Raw genomic sequence first — 17,649 nt, 5'->3', positions numbered from 1 at the left:
CAGCTGCTTGGTAGGGGAAAGGAGAGACTAAAGAGAATGCAGGGGAGAACAAATCCCAGAGTATGATCATAACCACTAGACAATGTGTAGCTAAATAAAAAGTTGTTACAGCTCACCAGTTACATGGCTGCCACCAAAAAGCAACACGGACACATCTCTAACAGTGGCCTTTCAACATCCACAAAATGGCATGAACTTAAAGATACTTTAAAAAAGTGTGGACAGGCACAGACAGGCTTGTTTCAATGCTGTAGGGATTTAAAAGCGAACATCTGAGATTTTGGGATATCAGAGATTCAAATATCTAAATACACACCCATGCCTTGTTTAATCCAACAAGAGCTTCAGAGTTATTTAGAATCACACCAGCATTTCAGAAATGAGGCGGAACAGAAAGTCAGGCCAGACCTATACTAGGAACAATGTCAGTATGACTTAATTGGTATACCTCACTGGCAACACACTCCTACTATGTATGTGGCTTACGCCAACAAAACTGCACTATTTTCCAATCACAGCATCACTGAGCGCTCCAAGAACATAAGCTAAACTGGCAAAAAGCACATTTTTGACAGTGTAATATGCCTACACGAAGGGCTTCTGCTGGCACAGCAGTGTGTAAGGCTTGACATCCTCGAGCACTGTTCCCACTAATCTTCCATACATGTATGGGACACATCTTTGTGTACACTGAGGCATGTGTGAATGTGCACCACAAGTAGAAACAAAAAACCTATCTGCGGGGGGAGCTCTGTTACTCAGCTTTGCAGCATTTGACTCTCTCCAGAGTGACCACAAGTACACAGCTTGCTCCTACATAAGCTATGCCAGCAAAAGGTTGTACTGCAGAACTAGCCTTAAAAAGAGGGAGCAAGAGCTAACTATTTTTCATGCAACCTTCTTAAAGCATTTACTGTGCACACCAAAACAGTTCCTTTGGAATCTGCCTGTTCTCATGGATAAAAATACAGTTCAACCACTTTTTGGGGGGGGGCCCTTTTAAATAATCATATGCATATTTTAAAGGGCATAATCTTCACACAGACTTTAGTGGTGCCAAACCATAAATATATACCTAGAAAAAATCCTTCAGGAATTTCTTGGAAAAAGTTATTACTGCACATGCAAATGTATTTGCATGTGTTTATGCAGATTTCAATCAAACTTGTTGGCATCTATTTTGTACATTAAAATTCACAGTGCAATACAAAGGACTGCTCAATCCACTGTGACAACTATAGGAACAGGGTAAGCTAAACATTTCCATGTCTAAGGTCTCAGAAATCTGCTGAAGAGGGGGGTATTTTTACAAGATGTTAAGATGCTTAAAATCAGTTTTGAAAACCTGAATAGCTGATTCAGCTAAAATAAAAATATCCCCCAAAATAAGAATTTAATTTGGAGTTAGTGACTGCAACATTTCTGCTCTTAGTCAAGATGGTCTAACACTGGCCAATCCAGTGTCAAAGTGCTTTGAAAATATTACCTTGAGACGCTTCTATTCCTTCCTTTCCCAGTTTTGCCCCTGGCGTACAATGTGACTTTAGGCAAATATGCCATTGTTTAGTCATCTACTCAATGCTACTTATCTATCTCACAAGGGTGAGAAATTTAACTTGTTTGCAAGATTGCTTTGAAATCCTTGGATGAAAGGCATACAGTGAAGGCAATTTTAACACCACTGCCGCATGACCAGAAAGTGATTGTCCAATCCTATGTTCTTGCTTTCTAGGCTTCAATTCCAGACTCTTATTGCCAGGCGGGGAGCAATGCAAAAATAGTTCCGCAATTAAAACCACAAGGAGGGCTAGGAAAAAGAATGAATGCCTTACATTGCAGTGTGAGAGCAGCCTCAGCGTAAGTCCTGATCGTGAAAGCACTTACGCGCACACACACACACCACATTATTTCATGGAAACAATCCCACTGATATCAACAGGACTATTCCTTGAGTAAAAGGTTACATACATGTGTAAGTGTTCAAAGAACTGGGAAATTACAGTGGAAATTTAAAATATGGTGGGAGGGGTAAAAATGGTGAGATTTCATCCTCCCAAGAGAGGGAAAATGAACCAAATAAACAGCATCCCTCAGTGTCTTATTGTCCAAGTGTTTTTTTTTCCTTTGAGACCCTCAAATTCAAGAATTCCATTAAATGTATACTATGTTATAAGCAACCTGCAATATTCCTAAAACAGAGATTAGAGAAAAATATCTTTTCGCTCCCTTGTTGGTTGTACACACCCAAGAGCACATTTAGTAAAGATATTTTTCTATTTTGTTAATCATTTGCCTCATCATCTATCACTTCTCTGGCAGTCACAGTCATTCACATGCAGGCTCAACCCAAAACACGCAAATAGCATTTACAGAAACAGCACCAGGAAACTGAAAACAAATAGGCAAAAGGCAGTTGTGTGCACAGAAAAAGGACAAAGGGTGGGCGCAAGAAAGATTATTCTTGGGCCTTTCCAAAAATAAATTCTTAACATAGCAGGGGAGTAGAAAACCCTAGTGACCATTTTTATATTTAAAAAATTAAGGTGTTTTTTTTTTTTAAATCAGAAGAGTGATTTTTAAGAGTGAGTCAAGTCACAAACTCATGTTTGTAAGTAATCATCTGAGGAAGAGAACCCTTGTCACAAGTTTCAAACAAGAACATTTTTAATGCGATAAAAATTCTCAAATTAGAAGTTATAACATAAGTGCTCATGTAGTGCTCCAACTGAACCACAATAGCTATGGCCAAGGCTTTCATTACCTAAAAGCTATAAATATTCCATAAAACAGCCAAGTCAAAATCTGTTTGGATGAGCAGTTGCTAGAATGAAGCATGTCAAAAGTCTTCTGTTGCTTATCTCCTGGCAAGAGATGGAGCTGTCTACAAGTTCAAGAAAAAAAAATCAAATCTTCTTAAGCTTGTTAAAACAGAAATTCTTCAGAGCTGCAAATGGACATTAGTTCACAAGTCTATCAGGATGGCAAGAAGGGCTGTTGACATCAAAATCACCAGTGAAAAGAAAGATCTAGGGCAGGTGCTCCAGTGATTCAGAATACTGACTCAACTCAGTGGTATAGCTAGGACAGGATAAGAGGGTGGGCTCACTTATCAGCTGAGCAACCAAAGCTGGGGATAGAGCCCAAGGCTTGGGGGGAAAGCAGCAGGTGTGCATGAGGGATGCAGTGGCATGGAAAAGGGGGCCAGAGGGACCTGGTGCCCTGGGGACAGGGTGCAGGAGGACTAGGGAACCTGCCTCCTCCCACTGCTCCCTTCCCCCCACTCTTCAGCCACTACCTGGGGCACACAGGCTGCAGGGCACACCCATAGGACAAAGGGAGAACCCTGCTGGAGTTTGAACTCCACAAACCCCTCCCTAACCCAGCTCTGCCTGCCAGCCCAGCTACAACCCCCTCCTGCTGGCGTGTCATGTGCTGCTGCCCCAGTTTTCTGCCCTAGCACTAGACCTGCCCAGACCTTCCCTCCTGAGACATGACCTCTGTGTGGGTAGTGCTAGGGCCAGAAACGGACAGCAGCATGCAGTGCCAGCAGGAAAGCAATGTGGCCAGGCTAAAGGACATTAAGCTGGAATCAGGAGACCCAGCTCATGGATTTGGGGCACTCCAGCCCAGATTTGGGTGAGCCTGGCTGCTACATGGGTGGGCTATTCTCAAACAGAGAATTTTGCCATTCATTGTTGTTTTCCATGTACATGAAATGCCAAATGCTACATTTTGGATCCATCACAGGTTTCCAGTACCGTTACAATAGCACCTGCTCCAGCCAAGTCTCAAGAATGCCTCTGCCTGAGAAGTACATTTGAAATATTTCAGTGCAAGCGAAGCGGAAAGCACAGGTGCTGCAGCCAGATCAAGTCTCTTAGAGTCCTCTTTTCTTCTAAAAATGTTCCCCCCAAGTAACTGAAGACACAAGATGCCTTAATTAAATCTTTATTTTTAAAAATTACATTAAAGAAAGTCTAATAGTTTTACATAAAATTAAAAATAAACTAACTCAGCACCTCTGTGCCTGGGAAAAAAGTCACAGAAAATCATTAGCAAGCTCACAAGCACAGACTAAGAATTTAATAGCATTAAATCAATAGAGCAATATACATATTTTACTGGAGTCTGGGACTTGCTTGGCAGTGAGGTGGAGGTGACTTCCTTTCCCTCTGAGATCTGGAAGAGAGAAAAAAAATTAAGAGGACATTTGTTAAAATGAATATGTGAAGACAAAGCTTCACTCCCCCACGCCCATCCATTCAGTTCTCTACGTACCATCTTCACAGCACTATAGTAGTTACCAGCTTCTCACCAAAGACTAATTTTGTCCCTCTTGTTCTCCAGAAGTCACTGAATGAGGAAAGGGAAGCTGTTTGGACCAGGAAAAGTGTCCTGTCCTGGGATCCCAGCCTGGAATGTTTCCATACCTAGATCCTAAGGGGAAGGACACAAGAAGGAAACAGTTCAGTAACATCACATTAGAAATTATAGAGGGAGAATAATAAAATATAAAAATATTTCATCAACAGCATGCCCCTTACCTCCTCAAGCACCATCATCTGAAAATACTGATGACAGAATAGACTCAAAACTGAAGTCTTTCCTGCAATGATATAACTGCAGCTGACAATATTTATTCTGGCATATGCATACGGTCAGATTACGGCACACACCCAGCCTTCAACATGTGAGAATCCATGGATAGGACAACACACCTGAAAGCAATTAGAATTAATGTAACAGTATAACATTAACAGAGACAAAAAAATTAGTACATAAGTGTCTGAAAGGCACAAACTGTACAGATATCATCTACAATACATTGTGTCACCTTGTATGCATCTTCCAACATGCAAAGTTCCAGGAAGCTATGGCTAGAATTCAGGTTCCACAATGCACTAGTACATACATTTGTGGACATGCAGCATCGATTTAAACAACTTGACTGGTTTATGTAGGCATCCTGAATTGACAATTGTAAATCACGCTCAAATGTCTGGCTGCAGCATTTACATTTGTTGTGGTCTATCTTAGAGCAGTGCTGACCCGAACAATCAGTGGAGGGAACCTCATTAATGCATCATAGAGTAAAGGTGTTAAAATACTGAAAAGACTATTAGGAAAACACCAGTGACTCCCCTGGTGAAGAATCAGCAGTGGCCAAATAATGTGAGAGGAAAAGGTATGTTCACAAGGTATCAAAGCTTGAATCTGTATCCTGTTCCTGCTTGGTCTCTGAAGAGCCACCACCTATAATAATCAGAGCTGGACAGCTGCAAATTAATATTGCAAAACTGCAGTGAACACTGAGATAAACAATTCTGCGGTTACGTGATCTATACACCTGGACATCATTAATAACTGGAAAGGCATATGTACTACCTCTTTGCATGTTAATACCAGCTAAGAGGTTTATGTGCTTAAAGAGTCAGGTTCTAAAGATAATTTGAAAGAAAGACCAACGTTAATAATATGATCTAGTAATATCAAGGCAACTAAGCATACCAACTAAAAATATGAAGACAAGCTATTTTTCCCCCCCTTTAAATGAACCAGATAAATCTTTAACAAGATTTGTGTTAGTTATGTGTTAGACTTAATACAACAGAATCATTTTTCTGTAAGTAGTAAGTCTCATATTGCAAGATAAAAAGGCCCTGTGCTGAGCAAATGCCAAATTAAAAGAGGTATGTCATGCAACTAGAATTCCTTTGACAAAATTCTCCTAATTTTTTCATCAAGAATTAAAGTTTACACTTTCAAAATAAGGTATGTAAATATTACAACCAAGTGGATGAAGGCTTCTTTAAATAAAAAAAATATTTTAAAAAAATAATCCAAAACCTTTCAGATAATCTGGAAAGTATAGGCATGGCAAGATTGAACACCAGAGAGAATCTTAAATGGCAACAGGCAAAAGCAGACTAAAGTTCTCAATGGTAAGTACAAAAAAAAAAAATAATGCAGCCTTAGCACTATATTTCCAACACACACACACACACACACACACACACACACACACACACACACACACACACACACACACACACACACACACACACACACACACACACACACACCTCTAGTACACAAAGGAGCAGTTCCAAACCAGATTACATTTCAAAAAATTCCACCTTTGATTATAAAGCTGATTAGCAGCATGGTCTCGACATGGAATTAAGCTGCTCTTTGTTTTAAATGAGACATGGATTCCTCCCTTCTCCCCAGATTTCACTCCATTTGAAACCCTGCATCTCACATTTTCAGTGGTTTTGGGGGGCCTATTTGTTTTAAGGGGAGGTGATTTTGAGACTATATACTCAGCACTTTTTTGAAAGTTAAGCAGGCCTTTTTAAGGGGTGTCAAACTGTCCACCCAACTGCCTAGTCTATTTTGAAAATTTAGTCCCACAAGTTACAAGTGAGTGAAATTCCACGAAAGTCAATACTCGGGAAATATCTCTCTCAGAATTTCTCAAGTAGCCATTCTCCAATGTACTTTTATCTGATACATGCAGATCGATCTCTGCATATTTTATCTACAACACTTCTGTAAACAGTTACCGACTGACTGCCAGTTACAGACCACAAATATCCGCCTCATTTATAAAGCCCTGTGCGGATACCAATGTCAACCATGGGTGCAGATAGACATCTACTCCCAAGAGACACTCTGTCCCATCGCAAGAAGTGTGGTCCTGCTGCTCCTGGGAGCCCACTCCCTGCGCTGGCAACTTCTCCTGGCAGTGTGGATGTACTGCCTACCCCCAGCAGCATTATACAACCACAGACAAGAAATTCCACAGCTGGGGCAATACAGCCGCACTGCCAAGAAGAGCTACCATTGTGGGACGTTGGCTCCTGGTAGTGGCAGGACTACACCTCTCTCCATTGGATGCAGTATCTTTTGGGAGCAGAACTCTGTGGATCAGCAGATACCAATGTCTAACTGCAAATATCTACATCCGGGGTAAACATTTGGCTCTACTCATCCATGTTAAGAGCAGGGATCATGTGGTATAAAGTGACTTCTGCAAACAATTTTACTTCTAATGCAGTAGGTTCTGTTTGGGAAAATAAGTATGCAAGTACTAAAGGTAAGTTTTACAACTGCTTCTCACCCCTTACATTTAATATTCCTACTACTGCAGTATTGCCTGGCTCTGCAACCAGCCAAACACTTCTATAAACAGTGGCTTGTAAGCATATAGACTTATGCAAACTTTTCACTGCAGAAGATGCCACACAACTGTGGAACTTGTTTAAGCTGTTTGTTTTACTATTTTAAACCTTGATCCCTCCATGTTTATTATTTTCTACCATTTTCAACTACATCAGGCACAAGTGGAATGCAATTAGTTGGCAATTTTAATTTTTTTCAAGACTTATTAGGGATCTGTGCCCCCTGATCAGTGCACTCCCCAACTTCTCCAGGTCTCTGGGGGTAGGAAAGTCCAGCTCTCCCCACTCCCCAGCCAACAGGAAAGGGAGGGCCACGGGGCGACACCAGCCCATCTCTCGCCCCCAAACTCCTAGATACTGGGAAGGGGAGCCCAGGCCTCTTGGCTCCCCTTTCCCACACCCAGCCCAGGCCTCTCATCCGGATGATGGAGACGGTCTGGGGCAGCACAAGCTGCATTCTCAGCTACTGGGATTATACAGGGAGGGGGGAACGAGGGTGGCTGATGGGGGAGAGGCTGCAGGACACAGAGTGCAGTGATGATGTCACTCTGTCATCCCTAAGGAACAGTGTTTTAATATAGAGAGAGATTTTATAACATTGTAAGATGGCTTTTTTTCTTAGTAATTAAGCAGGAAAAAATATCTGGAACAGGTTTTGAAAGATTAATGAAGACCAGGGTTATGAATGTGAATACACAGGGATGTCAATTCAAGTCATGTTCAGATATAAAAAATGAAAAGGAAAATATGTCAAATTTACACAACTAAGCCAACAATTATGTATGCAGTGTTGTGTAGCTATGTCAGTTCCGGAATATTAACAAGACAAGGTAGGTGATGTAATATCTTCTATTGGACAACTTCTTTTGGTCAAAGAGAAAAAATTTCCAGCTTACAGAGCTCTTCTTCAGGTCAGAGTCAGGTTTCCCAGACTTGAAGAAAAGCTTTATGTAAACTCCAAAGTTTCATCTCACTTCGCAACATCAGTTGGTCCAATATAAGATATTGCTACATGCACAGTATGTCTAAAAGTTGTGTCAAAGACAACTGAAAAGAATAAAAATAGTGCTAAGACTGACACAACTCTTGTATATACTCAATTCAGCAGCCTCAGCTCTTTAAGGTGGCCTCTCAATTAGGGATGTCAATATCATTTTAAAAGTTAGCTGTTTAAACTATTAAACATTTTCATTTAAATTGTAAACAGACTAAAGAGCGCGATTGGGGCCATTCCTGCTCGTAGTGGGCTACAGGGGCGGGTGGGTCAGCTGGCCAGCCGGCCAGCCAGGGGATTAACAGTTAAGGCAAATGTGATGTTTCAACTTAGTATTTTCATGGAAATATGTTTTTGAATAGGAAAATGCATCTCTCAAATATACTTTATCCAAAACAAGTTGAGTAATCCATCATTCAAGAGCTTGTAAATTTGTGTGAATGTCTCATTCTTGTATGTCAAGTTAGAAATATGAAGTGTAAACCTGCTTATTAATTTAGAATTTCTAGTGTTTAAGGGACCTAATGACAGCGCTCAAGACAACAAAACTATGGTTGGTCCTACAAAGACATATGACCATGCCATCTAGTGCTGGAATCCATACTGAACCTGGTATTTTCCCACGGGGGTGGGAAAAGTTAAAGTCGTCCCATCCCGAGGAAATTCTATTTAAGAAATGGGAAGCAACCATCATCTTCAGCTGCATTTGAAAACTGCCTTCTCACCCTAAGAGAATACCCAAGAAACTGTTAGATCCAATCAGAGAGAAGATCAGCTCTGACAAAGGTTTTTACCTGGAATAAAGATTAGGGTAAGAAATATTTCTAACAATCTCTTAGTGTATTGGACTTAGCTGGCCTTTTTTTAATTTTAGATTTGTAACTTGCTTTGGTCTATTTTCATTTGCAGTAACTTAAATCCTATTTTTTTATACTTAATAAAAACACTTTTGTTTATTATCAAACCCAGTGTCATTAATTGATACCGGTGGGGAGTGGGTGAGCAACAGCATTACATCTCTCTTTAAAGGTGGTGAACATCTTTACGAGCTTGCTCTGTATAAAAAACTTGTACACAGAATAAGATGATTTATTAGGTGTTTCAGTCCTCTTGAGGGCTGTGTTCATGAGTGCTCTCCAGTCCCTATAACTTAGCAAGCGATGTTACTCTACTGTGGGGCTGTTAGCCCAACTCGGTGGCTTTGCTGGGGGAGACCAAAGCTTCAGGTCCAGCAAGACAGGGTGGTGGAGCATCAAAAGGGCAGGTAGGTCTGATCAGCATACCAGGTGACAGTCTCAAGAGGATCTCTGATACAGTGCATCACAGTAGATTAATCGGTAAAACTAATGCTTACTAGTTAACTAGCTAATATTTTAGACCCCTACTCAGAGTAAGATTGCAAGCACTTTAGGACAAGTAATCTACATCACCTATTCTCTGTTAAATGTGTTGTATGGTCACAATCACAAATATTTTAAATGTCTAATTACTGATACTGAAAAGCCCTCTGTGCCTGAGTTGACCTTTAGTAAAGAACAAATGATGAATAAAATTTAACCACATGCACAGCTGTATCTACATCAGTGAAATCTAAGATTTATAAATACAAAAATTTGAACCTATTCAGACAAACATAGCCTTTTCTTCCTGTTTAAAAATAATGCAAAGTAACTAAACAGGCTCTCTATTTGTCAATTCAATATTGAGGGGGCATTTTAACACCGTTTAATCTGACTAGTTCAATTGAATTCTCTTTAACCAGCCAGAAGTAAGGACTCTGCTGGGGGAGAACTGTTAGCCATGAAATACAGTTTCACACATCAGCACTTGGAAGATATAAAAGAGAAACCTATGTACTGTCTTTTTGTGTCTTCCCAATTATCCAGTCATCTAGAGCAGTGATTCTCAAAGTGCGGTCCCCAGACCTAGTGGTCCGTGGCCGCCTCCCAGGTGATGCACAGTTCAAGCTCAGCCCCCGACCCAAAAAAAGCTCCCCACCCCTGCCATAAATAAAGCAAAAGAAAGAGTTACTTACCTGTGCAGTTACTTACCTGTTCTTCTAGAGGTTTTGTCCCCATGGGTGCTCCACTACAGGTGTCGGGCTCGTCCCAGCGCTGCAGCTCGGAGAGTTTTCCTTAGCAGTAGCCCCCTGCCGGACCACGCATGCGCAGATACCACCTCGCGTCATTCGCACCCTTTCTGCTGAGCGCAGTCCGGCCTGCCAGTTCCTCCTAGCCGGAACCATCTGAAAAACAAAGACAACGGTTCCGAAGCAGGGAGGAGGAAGGGTCGTGGAGCACCCATGGAGACGCACATCTCGAAGAACAGATGTTACTGCACAGGTGAGTAGCTCTTTCTTCTTCGTTGAGTAGTGCCCCCGTGGGTGCTCCACTACACGTGAATACAAAGCAGCGGTCTGATGTAAATGATGTGCTTCGGAAGGTCTCTGCACAGTGGATAGGACTGCCTGGGCCACCGCAGCATCAGTTGTTAGCGTGCTTGCGAGGGCGTAATGCCTGGCAAAGGTCAAGGTAGAAGACCAGGTAGCCACATGCCACGTCTCACAGTGGTACACCTTTCAGGAAAGCCATGGAGGTTGCAATCCCTCTAGTAGAATGTGCCCTCGGTCTATGAGGTAATGATTTTTTATGCAAGGAATAACAGCGAGTGATACAGGATACGATAAGGGTGGAAATGCGCTATGCGGAAAGTTGTTGGCCCTTAGAAAGGTCCGCTATAGATAAGAGAAGACGCTGCGACTTTCGAAAGGGGCGCATTCTTCCCAGATAAAATGCAAGCGCTCTTCTGACGTCTAGCTTATGTAAGCACATGTCTTCCGTGTTGAAGTATGGTTTCGGGTAAAAGGTAGGTAAGGTTATAGATTCATTTATGTGAAACAGAGTTGACCTTAGGCAGAAAAGCAGGGTCAATGTGCAGTGTTACCTCCCCACTCGGTGAACAACATATATGGGGAATCAGCAGAGTGCTGCCAGTTCACTCACGCGCCATGCGGAGGTGATGGCAAGCAAGAATGTCACTCATTAATATGAGTGTGTGCAGATCACATCGCAAGTGGTTTGAAGGGAGGATGAGTCAGAGTGTCAAGGACTAGACCTAGGTCACCACTGTTCCGGGGGAGGTTTGTGAGGGGGATACAGGTTTGCAATACCCTTTAGGAATCTTTTGGTGAGGGGGTGAGCAAAGATTGACCAACCCTCAATGGGCGGATGAAAGGCAGAAATTGCCGCCAGATGCACCTTAAGTGCTGCCTCCGATCTTCAGTTGTAAAATGTAGTCCAGTATCTGCTGGACCCATGTCCCTAGAGGATCGACAGCCCTTACCTCACACCAGGACCAAAATAGACACCATTTGTGAAGGTAGGTCTTTTGGGTGGTCTGGCGTCTACTATGTATGAGGACATTTTTCACTGTCTGAGAGCAAGTTGTTACTGGGCCCTGGAGCCAGCTAGGAGCCAAGCAGTGACGTGCAAACAATCGATGCGAGGGTGAAGGAGCGACTCGCGCCATTGCGACAGTAAGTTGTGTAACTGTGGAAGTCGTCATAGTTGTGATACTGACATCTGTGTTAGCTGAGATGGCCAGAATGGTGCTATCATTATCACTGACGCCCCCTCCATAGCTATTTTCTCCAGCACCCGTGGATCGAATGGGATGGGGGGAAAAGGCGTCGAGTAAGTGGTGAGGTCCCCCGTTGATAAGGAAGGCATCCCCCAGGGAAGCTGTGTCTATGGCTGCTCTCCAACACTAGCGGTGGCACTTCCTGCTGACCTGAGTGGCAAAAAGGTCTATGGTGGGATACCCCCAATGCTCTAAGAGGTTGCGGACTACTTCATTGAGCAATTCCCACTCGAGCTGCAGGGGAAAGGCCCAGCTGAGGGCATTGGCAATAGTACTGTTCCTGCCACGGAGGTAAGCAGCAGTGAGTGTGATTCCATGCCAGACAGCCCAATTCCATAAGCGGATGGATTCAGCGCAGAGGGACTGGGATCTGGCACTACCCTGACGATTGATGTAGTAGACAGTGCAAATGTTGTCAGTGACAATTTGTATTGTAATACCTCGTATTACATGCAGAAAGTGTTTGCAGGCATTGAACACAGCTCGCAACTCCAGAAAGTTTATGTGCAATAGGGACTCCTGATGCATCTAAAGTTCCTAAGCACAATAGTGATGCATATGAGCTCCCCAACCAATTAGGGATTCATCTGTGGTGATTTGTGCAGCTGGTTTTGGGCTGTGAAAGGGGACACCCGATAAGATACTCTTTGGGTTGAGACATCACTGTAAGAAGTCTTTCAGGTGTTTGAGGACAACAACAGAATTACGTGTGCTCTGGTTGCCTGGTGTGTATATGGTGAGTACCCAATGTTGAAGACACCTCAGGTGGAGTCTTGCATGGGGCACCACATAAGTGGTGGCCGCCCTGTGACCCAGCAATTTCAGGCAGTTAAGTATGGGTGTTTTGGGGGTGGCAAGTAAAGTGTTCCTGAGGTCTTGGATGGTATGGAACCTGTCCAGGGGCAGATATGCTGTAGCTATGGAATCCAGCCTCACCCTGGTGAACTCGAGAGACTGGGAAGGCATCAGAGAAGACTTTGGGAGATTGATAATAAGCCCTAGGGCTTCGAACGTGACCCTGGACATGTCGTCCACTGCCTTAGGTTCGTCTGCAGAAGGGGTCTTCAGCAGGCATTCATCCTAATAAGGAAAGATGGTGACACCGAGGTGTCAGAGATAGGCAGCTACAACTGCTAGGGTTTTGGAAAATACTCTCGGTGCTGCTGAGAGGCCGAACAGTAGCACTCTGTACTGGTAATGTTCTTCGCCCAATGTGAAACGGAGGAATCTCCTGTGAGCAGAGTGCACGGTTATGCGGAAATAAGCGTCCTGCAGATCGAGAGACATGAACCAATCCCTTTTGTTCAGAGCTGGAATGATAGAGGCTAACGTGACCATCTTGAATTTTTGTTTTCAAAGGTAGCAGTTGAGTCTGCAGAGACCCACGATAGGCCTCTGCCCCCCAGACTTCTTTTGGGTGAGGAAGTAACAGGAATAGAAGCCTTTCCCTCTGAACTGCTTTGGCACCGTCTCCACTGCCCCGATGGTAAGTGGAGTGAGACCTCTTGGTGCAAAAACGGTTCGTGAGAGAGGACCCTGAAGAGGGACAGGGTAGGAGGTGGGGGGCGTGCACAGTTAGAGATCGGGATGGTCAAACGGGACATGACAATCTCTCCGACCCAACGGTCTGTGGTTACCATGATGAACCAGCGGAGGTGGTACAGTCTCAACTGGTGATGGAATAATGTGGTTGTGTTGCGTGGAGCCTCTGTAAGGGGAACAGCAACGCAATCCCTCGATCGACACATAAAACCTGCTACCGAGGGTGCTGTTGGTTGGACGCTTTGCCTGGCTGTTGGTGGCATCTCTGCCTCAGCTGATCATATGGCCTGAAGTGGGGTGTGGCATATGAGAAAGGTCTCTGCTTATTGTACGGACCAAATCTCTTGAGTTTGTATGGCGGCGTATACTTTCCAAGCATCCTCAGAGTAGTATGCGAGTCTTTGCCAGAATGGAAGACCTGATCAGTGTTCTGAGCGAACAGCAATTGACAGTCGAAGGGTAGGTCCTCAACTTTTAGCTGGAGGTCCTTCGGTACAGATGCCAGGTGGAGCCAAGAAACGCGCTGCATGACCACCGATGTCACTGTAGTCCGAGAGGCGGTGTTGGCAATATCTAGAGCAATTTGCAGTGCTGTACGGGCTGCTGTGTAGCCCTCCTGCACTACTGCCTTCAAAATTTGCCTTTTAGCCACTGGTAGAAATTACAGGAGAGCAACCAGTTTAGTATAATTATCAAAATCATGATTGGCGAGGAGAGCCACGTAGTTTGCCATCCTGAGGGTTGCTGTGGCAGAGAAATAGACTTTTCTGCCCAACGAATCCAAGCACTTCATCTCCTGATTAGTGGTCACTGTCCTGCTCTGTGCAGTCTTTGATCTTTGTTGAGAGGCATCCATAATGATGGAGTTGGGCTGGGGGTGTGAATAAGAATTCAGTGTCCTTAGACGCTACAAAATATTTCTTATCAGCACATCTGTTTGTCGGTGGCACAGAGGCTGGAGTTTGTCAGATGTCATTGGCAATTTCCAAGATGGCCTCGAAAGGAAGCACTAACTTGGATTTTTGGAACGGTTGTAAATTTAACCGACGGCACTGTTTCTGTGGCATGTCCAAGATGTGCAATTCCTGGGACTGGGTTACCCTTTTGAACAGCTCGTGGAACGGTTTGTAATCATCCACATGGGAGGAGTCACCCTGGAATACCACATCGCCAGTGAGGACGACAATGGATCAGTGGGGGAGTCCATATGCTACTGCTTGTGGTGGAAAGGTAGATCATCATCCCTTTCCTGCTGGCTCGAAGTAGAGGGTGTGTCACCTCTGGGTGTCGGATGAGCCTGTCTAGGAGGTGGGATATTATGGGTTGGGCGCTGTGGAGACTGAGATTGCCTGGGTCTCAGTGATCTGGATATGGAATATACCGCACTACGCGATAGTGGATGTTCACGATAGTAGTAGGTGTAGTGCCCGCTGTGATGGTGATACATTTGAGGGGAGTGGCTTGGAGAATAAGAACTTGTACTCCTCTAGGGGCTAGGCGCAGATGTACTGTGGCCTTTGAGTGCCTTAGCCGTGACATGCTTGGGCAGCAGTCCCAATGTGCTCGGTGCATCTCCCGCAATGACGCTCCTGGCAGGGGCAGAGGTCTGCTTGTCGTGGGACTTACACGCCACAGGAGCCTCATTCGTTGAGTGCTCTGTGGTGGGTGGCTGCAATGCCTTGTTGAACAGCAGCACCTTTAGCCGCATTTCCCTGTCCAATTTAGAGCAATGCGTTCACTTTTGGAGGATATGACCCTCCCCAAGGCACTTAATGCAGAGACAGTGGCCACCTGATGCTGGCATGGCGTCCCGGCATGACACACACTTTTTAAACGGGGGGAACCGGGCATCAGGGCACCACTATCAGGCCTAAGTCTTTGTTCTTCTCTTTCTCCTCTTTTTTTTGGGGGGGGTCAAAAAGCAGTGAACTGCGTATAACAATATACAGAAGAAATTTTTTAAAAAAAAAACAAACGAACTAGAACTATTGGGAATGGGCTAAACTAGGACAAAAAAAAAAAAACAACTTTCTACTTAGTTTTTTTCGTCTCTCTTTCTCCTCAGAACAGAAGAGGAGCTTGTCTGGATTCCGTCTGCAGCTGTGGATAATTAGGAGGAACTGGCGGGCCAGACCACGCTCCACAGAAAGGGCGCAAATGGTGCGAGGCAGCATCTGCACATGTGCAGTCCTGCAGGGGGCTACTGCTAAGGAAAACTCTCCGAGCTGTGGCACCAGGACGAGCCTGACACCTGTAGTGGAGCACCCACAGGGACACTACTTGATGAAGAACCTTTTTTGTTGAACATAAATTAATATTTTACTTTATTTAAAATGAAGTTTGATAAACTAACACGTTTATCAAACTTAGTTTTAAATAAAGAAAAATATTACTTTTAAACGCGTAATCTGGTTTAATTTAAATTATTAAACATTCTCCCTAGCCGCAGCACTAGCAAAATGGCTCGGGCATAATTATGTAATTAACAGTCTCTTTCCGTTAGCAACTAGCAGATCTGCAGAAGATTTGTATTGAGCCACCTTATCCATAGGCCAAAAAGTTTGAGAACCACTGATCCAGGGGGAGAGGACAGTCTTGAGAAGCACAGGTCACTAGGCTGTGATTCAACTCCCAGCTCTGCCACAGACTTCTTGTGTTAACTTGACCAAGTCATTGTATCTATGCTTCAGTTTCTTTCTCTACTAAGAGAATGCTATTGTTCCACACATTTCAATCTTAATCCGTTAGTATATGTGAAGCATTTTGAAACCTAAGTGAAAGACATGTAAATATAAAGTTCTGTTATTACCCTTCATGTCATTTTTCATGGTACAGTATTATCCACAGTTTGTGTGTCTAAATTCTATCCTACACAAAAAAAAAGTTAATAGCCTCAAATTTGCTAGATTTGCCCTACATTCAAAGAAACATGCCTGGTTGTTCAAGTCATCACTAGCAGGCCAGAGAAAAGCTGCACTGCCTTAAAGAGCTGCTTCTTGGAACAGGAATTAGACTTAAAATGAATGCATTTACAGATATTCACAGCACATGAACAAATAAGGGTCTTATTTTAACAAACATCTTAGTAATGCAAAATATGAACACTGAGGGGGGAAAAGGCTCTCACAGCACTATTAACTTATCCTTTTGTGCCTAAGTAGGATACAGCACACAGTCTAGCTTCAAGCTGCACAATGTACAATCACATACCAAAACATTTTTAAGATTATTTAGGTTGTAAAGTCAAGCATTCCAAAATGAGGAAATGCCAGTTTTATGGTTCTGCATGTAGAGTTATTTATCCCTTGGTGCACTGAACAAGTCACGGAACCAGTGATGGAAAAAAATAGTATACGATTATGTAACAAAAGACCGTGATAATGCATATGTGCATCAGGAGCCATCCGTGAGTTAATGAGTGTGTTGACAGATGAGCGAAAAGAGGGAATGAAAACCATGCCTTTCATCTTTAGCAATAAAGGGAATCTACTCTGCAAACAGCATGGGAAGCCTTTATTCTAAAGGCTTGATATTGTTTGTCCACTAGGGATTTTAAAATCTGTTTAATATGGTAGCCGTATAACTGCTAAAAATCTTAGCCATTACACGTGCTGCAGGTTCTGCAGTACAAAGTTAAGCAGTCTCTGGGTGCGAACTCCTGCCAGCTCAGCACCTGAGGAGGAAGCTTCGCTTGCTGTAGCCAGCTCCCTGAGAGGCAGCTGAGTTTAACCAAGGCCATTAATTGGTAAGTATCAGCTTATTGGTTAAAAGGTTAATTGAACAAACACCAGCATCCCTATTTTACACAGGAAACTCCACAAGAGAAAAGCAACAGGAGATGTTGAGACTTGCTCAAAAACATCCTGTACTCTATTTACCAGCATTCTCTTTGCCAGCAAGTCGAAAGAACTACTAACAGTGGTAAAAGGAGAAAAGGAAAGATATGGCTGCTGCCCTCTTCCCACGGGTGAATATTTATTATAGGACTTGAAGAAAGGTTTCAACTGGCTACCAGTAAAATGCAGCCACTGATTTAACCTTAGATCACGAGGAAACAATGGGAGTAGTTTTCTTTGCAGCATATGGGCATTTTCTTAGGTGGGAGAGGTACATTTGCAGTTCCAGAATTAACTGTGGCTTCAAAGGCCTTAGGTCATGGCTACACTAGCAAGCTTACAGTCCCACAGCTGTGCCACTGTAAGATCAGTCATGTAGCCACTCTGAGACAAAGAATAAATCGACCGCCACAAGCAGCAGTAACTATCTCGGCAGGAGAAGCTCTCTTGCCAA

At 43.5% G+C, this 17,649-nt stretch overlaps 1 protein-coding gene across 3 annotated transcripts in view; it reads right to left on the bottom strand.

The window, feature by feature from the left end:
- The window catches only part of RERE (arginine-glutamic acid dipeptide repeats), a 468,752-nt gene that overhangs the window by 325,763 nt on the left and 125,340 nt on the right, over positions 1-17,649 (bottom strand). Inside the window, exons 2-4 of one of the 3 annotated variants that reach the window (XM_075906796.1) lie at positions 4,545-4,718; positions 4,279-4,437; positions 4,114-4,179 (exon numbers count right to left, since the gene is read on the bottom strand). The exons of the other annotated variants lie outside the window; for them this stretch is intronic. The gene's annotated coding sequence lies outside the window, so the exon portion shown is untranslated. The remainder of the gene's footprint in view (positions 1-4,113; positions 4,180-4,278; positions 4,438-4,544; positions 4,719-17,649) is intronic. 3 annotated transcript variants of the gene reach the window in all.

The sequence above is a fragment of the Pelodiscus sinensis genome, chromosome 23, assembly GCF_049634645.1.
Source record: "Pelodiscus sinensis isolate JC-2024 chromosome 23, ASM4963464v1, whole genome shotgun sequence".
Classification (NCBI taxonomy): Eukaryota; Metazoa; Chordata; order Testudines; family Trionychidae; genus Pelodiscus; species Pelodiscus sinensis.
This window is presented reverse-complemented; position numbering and strand designations above follow the sequence as displayed.